The following is a 17,370-nucleotide window of genomic DNA, read 5'->3' as shown; positions in this document are numbered from 1 at the left end:
ACTGCTTTTTTTGGCACAGCCAATAAAAAAATTGGGGGTTCAAAAAACCCCACAGTACCCCTGAAATGCATAGAAAACTGCTTTTTTTTGGCACAGCCAATACAAAAATTGGGGGTTCAAAAAACCCCACAGTACCCCTGAAATGCATAGAAAACTGCATTTTTTTGGCACAGCCAATAAAAAAATTGGGGGTTCAAAAAACCCCACAGTACCCCTGAAATGCATAGAAAACTGCTTTTTTTTGGCACAGCCAATAAAAAAATAAAAAAAACCCACAGTACCCCTGAAATGCATAGAAAACTGCTTTTTTTTGGCACAGCCAATAAAAAAATTGGGGGTTCAAAAAACCCCACAGTACCCCTGAAATGCATAGAAAACTGCTTTTTTTGGCACAGCCAATAAAAAAATTGGGGGTTCAAAAAACCCCACAGTACCCCTGAAATGCATAGAAAACTGCTTTTTTTGGCACAGCCAATACAAAAATTGGGGGTTCAAAAAACCCCACAGTACCCCTGAAATGCATAGAAAACTGCTTTTTTTGGCACAGCCAATACAAAAATTGGGGGTTCAAAAAACCCCACAGTACCCCTGAAATGCATAGAAAACTGCTTTTTTTTGGCACAGCCAATACAAAAATTGGGGGTTCAAAAAACCCCACAGTACCCCTGAAATGCATAGAAAACTGCTTTTTTTTGGCCAAAACGCTAGAAAGGTCAAAGGTCAAAAGGTCAAAGGTCAAAAGGTCAAAGGTCAAAAGGTCAAAGGTCAAATTGCTAGAAAGGTCAAAAATCAAAACGTCGAAGGGTTCAAAAAACCCCACAGTACCCCTGAAATGCATAGAAAACTGCTTTTTTTTGGCACAGCCAATACAAAAATTGGGGGTTCAAAAAACCCCACAGTACCCCTGAAATGCATAGAAAACTGCTTTTTTTTGGCACAGCCAATACAAAAATTGGGGGTTCAAAAAACCCCACAGTACCCCTGAAATGCATAGAAAACTGCTTTTTTTTGGCACAGCCAATACAAAAATTGGGGGTTCAAAAAACCCCACAGTACCTCTGAAATGCATAGAAAACTGCTTTTTTTTGGCACAGCCAATACAAAAATTGGGGGTTCAAAAAACCCCACAGTACCCCTGAAATGCATAGAAAACTGCTTTTTTTTGGCACAGCCAATACAAAAATTGGGGGTTCAAAAAACCCCACAAGTACCCCTGAAATGCATAGAAAACTGCTTTTTTTTGGCCAAAACGCTAGAAAGGTCAAAGGTCAAAAGGTCAAAGGTCAAAAGGTCAAAGGTCAAAAGGTCAAAGGTCAAAAGGTCAAAGGTCAAATTGCTAGAAAGGTCAAAAATCAAAACGTCAAAGGTCAAAACGCTAGAAAGGTCAAAGGTCAAAAGGTCAAAGGTCAAAACGCTAGAAAGGTCAAAGGTCAAAAGGTCAAAGGTCAAAAGGTCAAAGGTCAAAACGCTAGAAAGGTCAAAGGTCAAATCGCTAGAAAGGTCAAAATGCCACGATGCGCTTTTTTCATCGCTAGAAAGGTCAAAGGTCAAAACACTAGAAAGGTCAAAGGTCAAAACCCCTGAAATGCATAGAAAACTGCTTTTTTTGGCACAGCCAATAAAAAAATCGGGGGTTCAAAAAACCCCACAGTACCCCTGAAATGCATAGAAAACTGCTTTTTTTTTGGCACAGCCAATAAAAAAATTGGGGGTTCAAAAAACCCCACAGTACCCCTGAAATGCATAGAAAACTGCTTTTTTTTTGGCCAAAACGCTAGAAAGGTCAAAGGTCAAAAGGTCAAAGGTCAAAAGGTCAAAGGTCAAAAGGTCAAAGGTCAAATCGCTAGAAAGGTCAAAAATCAAAACGTCAAAGGTCAAAACGCTAGAAAGGTCAAAGGTCAAAGGTCAAAGGTCAAATCGCTAGAAAGGTCAAAATGCCACGATGCGCTTTTTTCATCGCTAGAAAGGTCAAAGGTCAAAACACTAGAAAGGTCAAAGGTCAAAACCCCTGAAATGCATAGAAAACTGCATTTTTTGGCACAGCCAATACAAAAATTGGGGGTTCAAAAAACCCCACAGTACCCCTGAAATGCATAGAAAACTGCTTTTTTTTGGCACAGCCAATAAACAAATTGGGGGTTCAAAAAACCCCACAGTACCCCTGAAATGCATAGAAAACTGCTTTTTTTTGGCACAGCCAATACAAAAATTGGGGGTTCAAAAAACCCCACAGTACCCCTGAAATGCATAGAAAACTGCTTTTTTTTGGCACAGCCAATAAAAAAATTGGGGGTTCAAAAAACCCCACAGTACCCCTGAAATGCATAGAAAACTGCTTTTTTTTGGCCAAAACGCTAGAAAGGTCAAAGGTCAAAAGGTCAAAGGTCAAAAGGTCAAAGGTCAAAAGGTCAAAGGTCAAATCGCTAGAAAGGTCAAAAATCAAAACGTCAAAGGTCAAAACGCTAGAAAGGTCAAAGGTCAAAAGGTCAAAGGTCAAAAGGTCTAAGGTCAAAAGGTCAAAGGTCAAATCGCTAGAAAGGTCAAAAATCAAAACGTCAAAGGTCAAAACGCTAGAAAGGTCAAAGGTCAAAAGGTCAAAGGTCAAAAGGTCAAAGGTCAAATCGCTAGAAAGGTCAAAATGCCACGATGCGTTTTTTTCATCGCTAGAAAGGTCAAAGGTCAAAACACTAGAAAGGTCAAAGGTCAAAACCCCTGAAATGCATAGAAAACTGCTTTTTTTGGCACAGCCAATACAAAAATTGGGGGTTCAAAAAACCCCACAGTACCCCTGAAATGCATAGAAAACTGCTTTTTTTTGGCACAGCCAATAAAAAAATTGGGGGTTCAAAAAACCCCACAGTACCCCTGAAATGCATAGAAAACTGCTTTTTTTTGGCACAGCCAATAAAAAAATTGGGGGTTCAAAAAACCCCACAGTACCTCTGAAATGCATAGAAAACTGCTTTTTTTTTGGCACAGCCAATACAAAAATTGGGGGTTCAAAAAACCCCACAGTACCCCTGAAATGCATAGAAAACTGCTTTTTTTTGGCACAGCCAATACAAAAATTGGGGGTTCAAAAAACCCCACAGTACCCCTGAAATGCATAGAAAACTGCTTTTTTTTGGCACAGCCAATACAAAAATTGGGGGTTCAAAAAACCCCACAGTACCCCTGAAATGCATAGAAAACTGCTTTTTTTTGGCACAGCCAATAAAAAGATTGGGGGTTCAAAAAACCCCACAGTACCTCTGAAATGCATAGAAAACTGCTTTTTTTTGGCACAGCCAATACAAAAATTGGGGGTTCAAAAAACCCCACAGTACCCCTGAAATGCATAGAAAACTGCTTTTTTTTGGCACAGCCAATACAAAAATTGGGGGTTCAAAAAACCCCACAGTACCCCTGAAATGCATAGAAAACTGCTTTTTTTTTGGCCAAAACGCTAGAAAGGTCAAAGGTCAAAAGGTCAAAGGTCAAAAGGTCAAAGGTCAAAAGGTCAAAGGTCAAATCGCTAGAAAGGTCAAAAATCAAAACGTCAAAGGTCAAAACGCTAGAAAGGTCAAAGGTCAAAGGTCAAAGGTCAAATCGCTAGAAAGGTCAAAATGCCACGATGCGCTTTTTTCATCGCTAGAAAGGTCAAAGGTCAAAACACTAGAAAGGTCAAAGGTCAAAACCCCTGAAATGCATAGAAAACTGCATTTTTTGGCACAGCCAATACAAAAATTGGGGGTTCAAAAAACCCCACAGTACCCCTGAAATGCATAGAAAACTGCTTTTTTTTGGCACAGCCAATAAACAAATTGGGGGTTCAAAAAACCCCACAGTACCCCTGAAATGCATAGAAAACTGCTTTTTTTTGGCACAGCCAATACAAAAATTGGGGGTTCAAAAAACCCCACAGTACCCCTGAAATGCATAGAAAACTGCTTTTTTTTGGCACAGCCAATAAAAAAATTGGGGGTTCAAAAAACCCCACAGTACCCCTGAAATGCATAGAAAACTGCTTTTTTTTGGCCAAAACGCTAGAAAGGTCAAAGGTCAAAAGGTCAAAGGTCAAAAGGTCAAAGGTCAAAAGGTCAAAGGTCAAATCGCTAGAAAGGTCAAAAATCAAAACGTCAAAGGTCAAAACGCTAGAAAGGTCAAAGGTCAAAAGGTCAAAGGTCAAAAGGTCTAAGGTCAAAAGGTCAAAGGTCAAATCGCTAGAAAGGTCAAAAATCAAAACGTCAAAGGTCAAAACGCTAGAAAGGTCAAAGGTCAAAAGGTCAAAGGTCAAAAGGTCAAAGGTCAAATCGCTAGAAAGGTCAAAATGCCACGATGCGTTTTTTTCATCGCTAGAAAGGTCAAAGGTCAAAACACTAGAAAGGTCAAAGGTCAAAACCCCTGAAATGCATAGAAAACTGCTTTTTTTGGCACAGCCAATACAAAAATTGGGGGTTCAAAAAACCCCACAGTACCCCTGAAATGCATAGAAAACTGCTTTTTTTTGGCACAGCCAATAAAAAAATTGGGGGTTCAAAAAACCCCACAGTACCCCTGAAATGCATAGAAAACTGCTTTTTTTTGGCACAGCCAATAAAAAAATTGGGGGTTCAAAAAACCCCACAGTACCTCTGAAATGCATAGAAAACTGCTTTTTTTTTGGCACAGCCAATACAAAAATTGGGGGTTCAAAAAACCCCACAGTACCCCTGAAATGCATAGAAAACTGCTTTTTTTTGGCACAGCCAATACAAAAATTGGGGGTTCAAAAAACCCCACAGTACCCCTGAAATGCATAGAAAACTGCTTTTTTTTGGCACAGCCAATACAAAAATTGGGGGTTCAAAAAACCCCACAGTACCCCTGAAATGCATAGAAAACTGCTTTTTTTTGGCACAGCCAATAAAAAGATTGGGGGTTCAAAAAACCCCACAGTACCTCTGAAATGCATAGAAAACTGCTTTTTTTTGGCACAGCCAATACAAAAATTGGGGGTTCAAAAAACCCCACAGTACCCCTGAAATGCATAGAAAACTGCTTTTTTTTGGCACAGCCAATACAAAAATTGGGGGTTCAAAAAACCCCACAGTACCCCTGAAATGCATAGAAAACTGCTTTTTTTTTGGCACAGCCAATAAAAAAATTGGGGGTTCAAAAAACCCCACAGTACCCCTGAAATGCATAGAAAACTGCTTTTTTTTTGGCACAGCCAATACAAAAATTGGGGGTTCAAAAAACCCCACAGTACCCCTGAAATGCATAGAAAACTGCTTTTTTTTGGCACAGCCAATACAAAAATTGGGGGTTCAAAAAACCCCACAGTACCCCTGAAATGCATAGAAAACTGCTTTTTTTTTGGCACAGCCAATAAAAAAATTGGGGGTTCAAAAAACCCCACAGTACCCCTGAAATGCATAGAAAACTGCTTTTTTTTGGCACAGCCAATACAAAAATTGGGGGTTCAAAAAACCCCACAGTACCCCTGAAATGCATAGAAAACTGCTTTTTTTTGGCACAGCCAATAAAAAGATTGGGGGTTCAAAAAACCCCACAGTACCTCTGAAATGCATAGAAAACTGCTTTTTTTTGGCACAGCCAATACAAAAATTGGGGGTTCAAAAAACCCCACAGTACCCCTGAAATGCATAGAAAACTGCTTTTTTTTTGGCACAGCCAATACAAAAATTGGGGGTTCAAAAAACCCCACAGTACCCCTGAAATGCATAGAAAACTGCTTTTTTTTGGCACAGCCAATACAAAAATTGGGGGTTCAAAAAACCCCACAGTACCCCTGAAATGCATAGAAAACTGCTTTTTTTTTGGCACAGCCAATAAAAAAATTGGGGGTTCAAAAAACCCCACAGTACCCCTGAAATGCATAGAAAACTGCTTTTTTTTGGCACAGCCAATACAAAAATTGGGGGTTCAAAAAACCCCACAGTACCCCTGAAATGCATAGAAAACTGCTTTTTTTTGGCACAGCCAATAAAAAGATTGGGGGTTCAAAAAACCCCACAGTACCTCTGAAATGCATAGAAAACTGCTTTTTTTTGGCACAGCCAATACAAAAATTGGGGGTTCAAAAAACCCCACAGTACCCCTGAAATGCATAGAAAACTGCTTTTTTTTGGCACAGCCAATACAAAAATTGGGGGTTCAAAAAACCCCACAGTACCCCTGAAATGCATAGAAAACTGCTTTTTTTTGGCCAAAACGCTAGAAAGGTCAAAGGTCAAAAGGTCAAAGGTCAAAAGGTCAAAGGTCAAAAGGTCAAAGGTCAAATTGCTAGAAAGGTCAAAAATCAAAACGTCAAAGGTCAAAACGCTAGAAAGGTCAAAGGTCAAAAGGTCAAAGGTCAAAAGGTCAAAGGTAAAAACGCTAGAAAGGTCAAAGGTCAAAAGGTCAAAGGTCAAAAGGTCAAAGGTCAAAACGCTAGAAAGGTCAAAGGTCAAATCGCTAGAAAGGTCAAAATGCCACGATGCGCTTTTTTCATCGCTAGAAAGGTCAAAGGTCAAAACACTAGAAAGGTCAAAGGTCAAAACCCCTGAAATGCATAGAAAACTGCTTTTTTTGGCACAGCCAATAAAAAAATTGGGGGTTCAAAAAACCCCACAGTACCCCTGAAATGCATAGAAAACTGCTTTTTTTTGGCACAGCCAATACAAAAATTGGGGGTTCAAAAAACCCCACAGTACCCCTGAAATGCATAGAAAACTGCTTTTTTTTGGCACAGCCAATAAAAAAATTGGGGGTTCAAAAAACCCCACAGTACCCCTGAAATGCATAGAAAACAGCTTTTTTTTGGCCAAAACGCTAGAAAGGTCAAAGGTCAAAAGGTCAAAAGGTCAAAGGTCAAAACGCTAGAAAGGTCAAAAATCAAAACGTCAAAGGTCAAAACGCTAGAAAGGTCAAAGGTCAAAGGTCAAAGGTCAAATCGCTAGAAAGGTCAAAATGCCACGATGCGCTTTTTTCATCGCTAGAAAGGTCAAAGGTCAAAACACTAGAAAGGTCAAAGGTCAAAACCCCTGAAATGCATAGGAAACTGCTTTTTTTGGCACAGCCAATAAAATAATTGGGGGTTCAAAAAACCCCACCGTACCCCTGAAATGCATAGAAAACTGCTTTTTTTTGGCACAGCCAATACAAAAATTGGGGGTTCAAAAAACCCCACAGTACCCCTGAAATGCATAGAAAACTGCTTTTTTTGGCACAGCCAATAAAAAAATTGGGGGTTCAAAAAACCCCACAGTACCCCTGAAATGCATAGAAAACTGCTTTTTTTTGGCACAGCCAATAAAAAAATTGGGGGTTCAAAAAACCCCACAGTACCCCTGAAATGCATAGAAAACTGCTTTTTTTTGGCACAGCCAATAAAAAAATTGGGGGTTCAAAAAACCCCACAGTACCCCTGAAATGCATAGAAAACTGCTTTTTTTTGGCACAGCCAATAAAAAAATTGGGGGTTCAAAAAACCCCACAGTACCCCTGAAATGCATAGAAAACTGCTTTTTTTTGGCACAGCCAATAAAAAAATTGGGGGTTCAAAAAACCCCACAGTACCCCTGAAATGCATAGAAAACTGCTTTTTTTTGGCACAGCCAATACAAAAATTGGGGGTTCAAAAAACCCCACAGTACCCCTGAAATGCATAGAAAACTGCTTTTTTTTGGCACAGCCAATAAACAAATTGGGGGTTCAAAAAACCCCACAGTACCCCTGAAATGCATAGAAAACTGCTTTTTTTTGGCACAGCCAATACAAAAATTGGGGGTTCAAAAAACCCCACAGTACCCCTGAAATGCATAGAAAACTGCTTTTTTTTGGCACAGCCAATAAAAAAATTGGGGGTTCAAAAAACCCCACAGTACCCCTGAAATGCATAGAAAACTGCTTTGTTTTGGCCAAAACGCTAGAAAGGTCAAAGGTCAAAAGGTCAAAGGTCAAAAGGTCAAAGGTCAAATCGCTAGAAAGGTCAAAAATCAAAACGTCAAAGGTCAAAACGCTAGAAAGGTCAAAGGTCAAAAGGTAAAAGGTCAAAAGGTCAAAGGTCAAAAGGTCAAAGGTCAAATCGCTAGAAAGGTCAAAAATCAAAACGTCAAAGGTCAAAACGCTAGAAAGGTCAAAGGTCAAAAGGTCAAAGGTCAAAAGGTCAAAGGTCAAATCGCTAGAAAGGTCAAAATGCCACGATGCGTTTTTTTCATCGCTAGAAAGGTCAAAGGTCAAAACACTAGAAAGGTCAAAGGTCAAAACCCCTGAAATGCATAGAAAACTGCTTTTTTTGGCACAGCCAATAAAAAGATTGGGGGTTCAAAAAACCCCACAGTACCTCTGAAATGCATAGAAAACTGCTTTTTTTTGGCACAGCCAATACAAAAATTGGGGGTTCAAAAAACCCCACAGTACCCCTGAAATGCATAGAAAACTGCTTTTTTTTGGCACAGCCAATACAAAAATTGGGGGTTCAAAAAACCCCACAGTACCCCTGAAATGCATAGAAAACTGCTTTTTTTGGGCCAAAACGCTAGAAAGGTCAAAGGTCAAAAGGTCAAAGGTCAAAAGGTCAAAGGTCAAAAGGTCAAAGGTCAAAAGGTCAAAGGTCAAATTGCTAGAAAGGTCAAAAATCAAAACGTCAAAGGTCAAAACGCTAGAAAGGTCAAAGGTCAAAAGGTAAAAGGTCAAAAGGTCAAAGGTCAAAAGGTCAAAGGTCAAAAGGTCAAAGGTCAAAAGGTCAAAGGTCAAAACGCTAGAAAGGTCAAAGGTCAAATCGCTAGAAAGGTCAAAATGCCACGATGCGCTTTTTTCATCGCTAGAAAGGTCAAAGGTCAAAACACTAGAAAGGTCAAAGGTCAAAACCCCTGAAATGCATAGAAAACTGCTTTTTTTTGGCACAGCCAATAAAAAAATTGGGGGTTCAAAAAACCCCACAGTACCCCTGAAATGCATAGAAAACTGCTTTTTTTTGGCACAGCCAATACAAAAATTGGGGGTTCAAAAAACCCCACAGTACCCCTGAAATGCATAGAAAACTGCTTTTTTTTGGCACAGCCAATAAAAAAATTGGGGGTTCAAAAAACCCCACAGTACCCCTGAAATGCATAGAAAACAGCTTTTTTTTGGCCAAAACGCTAGAAAGGTCAAAGGTCAAAAGGTCAAAAGGTCAAAGGTCAAAACGCTAGAAAGGTCAAAAATCAAAACGTCAAAGGTCAAAACGCTAGAAAGGTCAAAGGTCAAAGGTCAAAGGTCAAATCGCTAGAAAGGTCAAAATGCCACGATGCGCTTTTTTCATCGCTAGAAAGGTCAAAGGTCAAAACACTAGAAAGGTCAAAGGTCAAAACCCCTGAAATGCATAGGAAACTGCTTTTTTTGGCACAGCCAATAAAATAATTGGGGGTTCAAAAAACCCCACCGTACCCCTGAAATGCATAGAAAACTGCTTTTTTTTGGCACAGCCAATACAAAAATTGGGGGTTAAAAAAAACCCACAGTACCCCTGAAATGCATAGAAAACTGCTTTTTTTGGCACAGCCAATAAAAAAATTGGGGGTTCAAAAAACCCCACAGTACCCCTGAAATGCATAGAAAACTGCTTTTTTTTGGCACAGCCAATAAAAAAATTGGGGGTTCAAAAAACCCCACAGTACCCCTGAAATGCATAGAAAACTGCTTTTTTTTGGCACAGCCAATACAAAAATTGGGGGTTCAAAAAACCCCACAGTACCCCTGAAATGCATAGAAAACTGCTTTTTTTTGGCACAGCCAATAAAAAAATTGGGGGTTCAAAAAACCCCACAGTACCCCTGAAATGCATAGAAAACTGCTTTTTTTTGGCACAGCCAATAAAAAAATTGGGGGTTCAAAAAACCCCACAGTACCCCTGAAATGCATAGAAAACTGCTTTTTTTTTGGCACAGCCAATACAAAAATTGGGGGTTCAAAAAACCCCACAGTACCCCTGAAATGCATAGAAAACTGCTTTTTTTTGGCACAGCCAATAAAAAAATTGGGGGTTCAAAAAACCCCACAGTACCCCTGAAATGCATAGAAAACTGCTTTTTTTTGGCCAAAACGCTAGAAAGGTCAAAGGTCAAAAGGTCAAAGGTCAAAAGGTCAAAGGTCAAAAGGTCAAAGGTCAAATCGCTAGAAAGGTCAAAAATCAAAACGTCAAAGGTCAAAGGTCAAAAGGTCAAAGGTCAAAAGGTCAAAGGTCAAATCGCTAGAAAGGTCAAAATGCCACGATGCGCTTTTTTCATCGCTAGAAAGGTCAAAGGTCAAAACACTAGAAAGGTCAAAGGTCAAAACCCCTGAAATGCATAGAAAACTGCTTTTTTTGGCACAGCCAATAAAAAAATTGGGGGTTCAAAAAACCCCACAGTACCCCTGAAATGCATAGAAAACTGCTTTTTTTTGGCACAGCCAATAAAAAAATTGGGGGTTCAAAAAACCCCACAGTACCCCTGAAATGCATAGAAAACTGCTTTTTTTTGGCACAGCCAATACAAAAATTGGGGGTTCAAAAAACCCCACAGTACCCCTGAAATGCATAGAAAACTGCTTTTTTTTGGCACAGCCAATAAAAAGATTGGGGGTTCAAAAAACCCCACAGTACCTCTGAAATGCATAGAAAACTGCTTTTTTTTGGCACAGCCAATACAAAAATTGGGGGTTCAAAAAACCCCACAGTACCCCTGAAATGCATAGAAAACTGCTTTTTTTTGGCACAGCCAATACAAAAATTGGGGGTTCAAAAAACCCCACAGTACCCCTGAAATGCATAGAAAACTGCTTTTTTTGGGCCAAAACGCTAGAAAGGTCAAAGGTCAAAAGGTCAAAGGTCAAAAGGTCAAAGGTCAAAAGGTCAAAGGTCAAAAGGTCAAAGGTCAAATTGCTAGAAAGGTCAAAAATCAAAACGTCAAAGGTCAAAACGCTAGAAAGGTCAAAGGTCAAAAGGTAAAAGGTCAAAAGGTCAAAGGTCAAAAGGTCAAAGGTCAAAGGTCAAAAGGTCAAAGGTCAAAAGGTCAAAGGTCAAAACGCTAGAAAGGTCAAAGGTCAAATCGCTAGAAAGGTCAAAATGCCACGATGCGCTTTTTTCATCGCTAGAAAGGTCAAAGGTCAAAACACTAGAAAGGTCAAAGGTCAAAACCCCTGAAATGCATAGAAAACTGCTTTTTTTTGGCACAGCCAATAAAAAAATTGGGGGTTCAAAAAACCCCACAGTACCCCTGAAATGCATAGAAAACTGCTTTTTTTTTGCACAGCCAATACAAAAATTGGGGGTTCAAAAAACCCCACAGTACCCCTGAAATGCATAGAAAACTGCTTTTTTTTGGCACAGCCAATAAAAAAATTGGGGGTTCAAAAAACCCCACAGTACCCCTGAAATGCATAGAAAACAGCTTTTTTTTGGCCAAAACGCTAGAAAGGTCAAAGGTCAAAAGGTCAAAAGGTCAAAGGTCAAAACGCTAGAAAGGTCAAAAATCAAAACGTCAAAGGTCAAAACGCTAGAAAGGTCAAAGGTCAAAGGTCAAAGGTCAAATCGCTAGAAAGGTCAAAATGCCACGATGCGCTTTTTTCATCGCTAGAAAGGTCAAAGGTCAAAACCCCTGAAATGCATAGGAAACTGCTTTTTTTGGCACAGCCAATAAAATAATTGGGGGTTCAAAAAACCCCACCGTACCCCTGAAATGCATAGAAAACTGCTTTTTTTTGGCACAGCCAATACAAAAATTGGGGGTTCAAAAAACCCCACAGTACCCCTGAAATGCATAGAAAACTGCTTTTTTTGGCACAGCCAATAAAAAAATTGGGGGTTCAAAAAACCCCACAGTACCCCTGAAATGCATAGAAAACTGCTTTTTTTTGGCACAGCCAATAAAAAAATTGGGGGTTCAAAAAACCCCACAGTACCCCTGAAATGCATAGAAAACTGCTTTTTTTTGGCACAGCCAATAAAAAAATTGGGGGTTCAAAAAACCCCACAGTACCCCTGAAATGCATAGAAAACTGCTTTTTTTTGGCACAGCCAATAAAAAAATTGGGGGTTCAAAAAACCCCACAGTACCCCTGAAATGCATAGAAAACTGCTTTTTTTTTGGCACAGCCAATACAAAAATAAAAAAAACCCACACTACCCCTGAAATGCATAGAAAACTGCTTTTTTTTGGCACAGCCAATAACAAAATTGGGGGTTCAAAAAACCCCACAGTACCCCTGAAATGCATAGAAAACTGCTTTTTTTGGCACAGCCAATAAAAAAATTGGGGGTTCAAAAAACCCCACAGTACCCCTGAAATGCATAGAAAACTGCATTTTTTGGCACAGCCAATAAAAAAATTGGGGGTTCAAAAAACCCCACAGTACCCCTGAAATGCATAGAAAACTGCTTTTTTTTTGGCACAGCCAATAAAAAAATAAAAAAAACCCACAGTACCCCTGAAATGCATAGAAAACTGCTTTTTTTTGGCACAGCCAATAAAAAAATTGGGGGTTCAAAAAACCCCACAGTACCCCTGAAATGCATAGAAAACTGCTTTTTTTGGCACAGCCAATAAAAAAATTGGGGGTTCAAAAAACCCCACAGTACCCCTGAAATGCATAGAAAACTGCTTTTTTTGGCACAGCCAATACAAAAATTGGGGGTTCAAAAAACCCCACAGTACCCCTGAAATGCATAGAAAACTGCTTTTTTTTGGCACAGCCAATACAAAAATTGGGGGTTCAAAAAACCCCACAGTACCCCTGAAATGCATAGAAAACTGCTTTTTTTTGGCCAAAACGCTAGAAAGGTCAAAGGTCAAAAGGTCAAAGGTCAAAAGGTCAAAGGTCAAAAGGTCAAAGGTCAAATTGCTAGAAAGGTCAAAAATCAAAACGTCAAAGGTCAAAACGCTAGAAAGGTCAAAGGTCAAAAGGTCAAAGGTCAAAAGGTCTAAGGTCAAAAGGTCAAAGGTCAAATCCCTGAAATGCATAGAAAACTGCTTTTTTTTGGCACAGCCAATACAAAAATTGGGGGTTCAAAAAACCCCACAAGTACCCCTGAAATGCATAGAAAACTGCTTTTTTTTGGCCAAAACGCTAGAAAGGTCAAAGGTCAAAAGGTCAAAGGTCAAAAGGTCAAAGGTCAAAAGGTCAAAGGTCAAAAGGTCAAAGGTCAAATTGCTAGAAAGGTCAAAAATCAAAACGTCAAAGGTCAAAACGCTAGAAAGGTCAAAAGGTCAAAGGTCAAAGGTCAAAACGCTAGACAGGTCAAAGGTCAAAAGGTCAAAGGTCAAAACGCTAGAAAGGTCAAAGGTCAAATCGCTAGAAAGGTCAAAATGCCACGATGCGCTTTTTTCATCGCTAGAAAGGTCAAAGGTCAAAACACTAGAAAGGTCAAAGGTCAAAACCCCTGAAATGCATAGAAAACTGCTTTTTTTGGCACAGCCAATAAAAAAATTGGGGGTTCAAAAAACCCCACAGTACCCCTGAAATGCATAGAAAACTGCTTTTTTTTTGGCACAGCCAATACAAAAATTGGGGGTTCAAAAAACCCCACAGTACCCCTGAAATGCATAGAAAACTGCTTTTTTTTGGCACAGCCAATACAAAAATTGGGGGTTCAAAAAACCCCACAGTACCCCTGAAATGCATAGAAAACTGCTTTTTTTTGGCCAAAACGCTAGAAAGGTCAAAGGTCAAAAGGTCAAAGGTCAAAAGGTCAAAGGTCAAAAGGTCAAAGGTCAAATCGCTAGAAAGGTCAAAAATCAAAACGTCAAAGGTCAAAGGTCAAAAGGTCAAAGGTCAAAAGGTCAAAGGTCAAATCGCTAGAAAGGTCAAAATGCCACGATGCGCTTTTTTCATCGCTAGAAAGGTCAAAGGTCAAAACACTAGAAAGGTCAAAGGTCAAAACCCCTGAAATGCATAGAAAACTGCTTTTTTTGGCACAGCCAATAAAAAAATTGGGGGTTCAAAAAACCCCACAGTACCCCTGAAATGCATAGAAAACTGCTTTTTTTTTGGCACAGCCAATAAAAAAATTGGGGGTTCAAAAAACCCCACAGTACCCCTGAAATGCATAGAAAACTGCTTTTTTTTGGCACAGCCAATACAAAAATTGGGGGTTCAAAAAACCCCACAGTACCCCTGAAATGCATAGAAAACTGCTTTTTTTTGGCACAGCCAATAAAAAGATTGGGGGTTCAAAAAACCCCACAGTACCTCTGAAATGCATAGAAAACTGCTTTTTTTTGGCACAGCCAATACAAAAATTGGGGGTTCAAAAAACCCCACAGTACCCCTGAAATGCATAGAAAACTGCTTTTTTTTGGCACAGCCAATACAAAAATTGGGGGTTCAAAAAACCCCACAGTACCCCTGAAATGCATAGAAAACTGCTTTTTTTTGGCCAAAACGCTAGAAAGGTCAAAGGTCAAAAGGTCAAAGGTCAAAAGGTCAAAGGTCAAAAGGTCAAAGGTCAAAAGGTCAAAGGTCAAATTGCTAGAAAGGTCAAAAATCAAAACGTCAAAGGTCAAAACGCTAGAAAGGTCAAAGGTCAAAAGGTCAAAGGTCAAAAGGTCAAAGGTCAAAACGCTAGAAAGGTCAAAGGTCAAAAGGTCAAAGGTCAAAAGGTCAAAGGTCAAAAGGTCAAAGGTCAAATTGCTAGAAAGGTCAAAAATCAAAACGTCAAAGGTCAAAACGCTAGAAAGGTCAAAGGTCAAAAGGTCAAAGGTCAAAAGGTCTAAGGTCAAAAGGTCAAAGGTCAAATCCCTGAAATGCATAGAAAACTGCTTTTTTTTGGCACAGCCAATACAAAAATTGGGGGTTCAAAAAACCCCACAAGTACCCCTGAAATGCATAGAAAACTGCTTTTTTTTGGCCAAAACGCTAGAAAGGTCAAAGGTCAAAAGGTCAAAGGTCAAAAGGTCAAAGGTCAAAAGGTCAAAGGTCAAAAGGTCAAAGGTCAAATTGCTAGAAAGGTCAAAAATCAAAACGTCAAAGGTCAAAACGCTAGAAAGGTCAAAAGGTCAAAGGTCAAAGGTCAAAACGCTAGACAGGTCAAAGGTCAAAAGGTCAAAGGTCAAAACGCTAGAAAGGTCAAAGGTCAAATCGCTAGAAAGGTCAAAATGCCACGATGCGCTTTTTTCATCGCTAGAAAGGTCAAAGGTCAAAACACTAGAAAGGTCAAAGGTCAAAACCCCTGAAATGCATAGAAAACTGCTTTTTTTGGCACAGCCAATAAAAAAATTGGGGGTTCAAAAAACCCCACAGTACCCCTGAAATGCATAGAAAACTGCTTTTTTTTTGGCACAGCCAATACAAAAATTGGGGGTTCAAAAAACCCCACAGTACCCCTGAAATGCATAGAAAACTGCTTTTTTTTGGCACAGCCAATACAAAAATTGGGGGTTCAAAAAACCCCACAGTACCCCTGAAATGCATAGAAAACTGCTTTTTTTTGGCCAAAACGCTAGAAAGGTCAAAGGTCAAAAGGTCAAAGGTCAAAAGGTCAAAGGTCAAAAGGTCAAAGGTCAAATCGCTAGAAAGGTCAAAAATCAAAACGTCAAAGGTCAAAAGGTCAAAGGTCAAAAGGTCAAAGGTCAAATCGCTAGAAAGGTCAAAATGCCACGATGCGCTTTTTTCATCGCTAGAAAGGTCAAAGGTCAAAACACTAGAAAGGTCAAAGGTCAAAACCCCTGAAATGCATAGAAAACTGCTTTTTTTGGCACAGCCAATAAAAAAATTGGGGGTTCAAAAAACCCCACAGTACCCCTGAAATGCATAGAAAACTGCTTTTTTTTTGGCACAGCCAATAAAAAAATTGGGGGTTCAAAAAACCCCACAGTACCCCTGAAATGCATAGAAAACTGCTTTTTTTTGGCACAGCCAATACAAAAATTGGGGGTTCAAAAAACCCCACAGTACCCCTGAAATGCATAGAAAACTGCTTTTTTTTGGCACAGCCAATAAAAAGATTGGGGGTTCAAAAAACCCCACAGTACCTCTGAAATGCATAGAAAACTGCTTTTTTTTGGCACAGCCAATACAAAAATTGGGGGTTCAAAAAACCCCACAGTACCCCTGAAATGCATAGAAAACTGCTTTTTTTTGGCACAGCCAATACAAAAATTGGGGGTTCAAAAAACCCCACAGTACCCCTGAAATGCATAGAAAACTGCTTTTTTTTGGCCAAAACGCTAGAAAGGTCAAAGGTCAAAAGGTCAAAGGTCAAAAGGTCAAAGGTCAAAAGGTCAAAGGTCAAAAGGTCAAAGGTCAAATTGCTAGAAAGGTCAAAAATCAAAACGTCAAAGGTCAAAACGCTAGAAAGGTCAAAGGTCAAAAGGTCAAAGGTCAAAAGGTCAAAGGTCAAAACGCTAGAAAGGTCAAAGGTCAAAAGGTCAAAGGTCAAAAGGTCAAAGGTCAAATCGCTAGAAAGGTCAAAATGCCACGATGCGCTTTTTTCATCGCTAGAAAGGTCAAAGGTCAAAACACTAGAAAGGTCAAAGGTCAAAACCCCTGAAATGCATAGAAAACTGCTTTTTTTGGCACAGCCAATAAAAAAATTGGGGGTTCAAAAAACCCCACAGTACCCCTGAAATGCATAGAAAACTGCTTTTTTTTGGCACAGCCAATACAAAAATTGGGGGTTCAAAAAACCCCACAGTACCCCTGAAATGCATAGAAAACTGCTTTTTTTTGGCACAGCCAATAAAAAAATTGGGGGTTCAAAAAACCCCACAGTACCCCTGAAATGCATAGAAAACAGCTTTTTTTTGGCCAAAACGCTAGAAAGGTCAAAGGTCAAAAGGTCAAAAGGTCAAAGGTCAAAACGCTAGAAAGGTCAAAAATCAAAACGTCAAAGGTCAAAACGCTAGAAAGGTCAAAGGTCAAAGGTCAAAGGTCAAATCGCTAGAAAGGTCAAAATGCCACGATGCGCTTTTTTCATCGCTAGAAAGGTCAAAGGTCAAAACACTAGAAAGGTCAAAGGTCAAAACCCCTGAAATGCATAGGAAACTGCTTTTTTTGGCACAGCCAATAAAATAATTGGGGGTTCAAAAAACCCCACCGTACCCCTGAAATGCATAGAAAACTGCTTTTTTTTGGCACAGCCAATACAAAAATTGGGGGTTCAAAAAACCCCACAGTACCCCTGAAATGCATAGAAAACTGCTTTTTTTGGCACAGCCAATAAAAAAATTGGGGGTTCAAAAAACCCCACAGTACCCCTGAAATGCATAGAAAACTGCTTTTTTTTGGCACAGCCAATAAAAAAATTGGGGGTTCAAAAAACCCCACAGTACCCCTGAAATGCATAGAAAACTGCTTTTTTTTTGCATAGCCAATAAAAAAATTGGGGGTTCAAAAAACCCCACAGTACCCCTGAAATGCATAGAAAACTGCTTTTTTTTGGCACAGCCA

This window comes from Electrona antarctica, assembly GCF_951216825.1.
Source record: "Electrona antarctica genome assembly, contig: scaffold_170, whole genome shotgun sequence".
Lineage (NCBI taxonomy): Eukaryota > Metazoa > Chordata > Actinopteri > Myctophiformes > Myctophidae > Electrona > Electrona antarctica.
Note: the sequence above shows the minus strand (reverse complement) of the source record.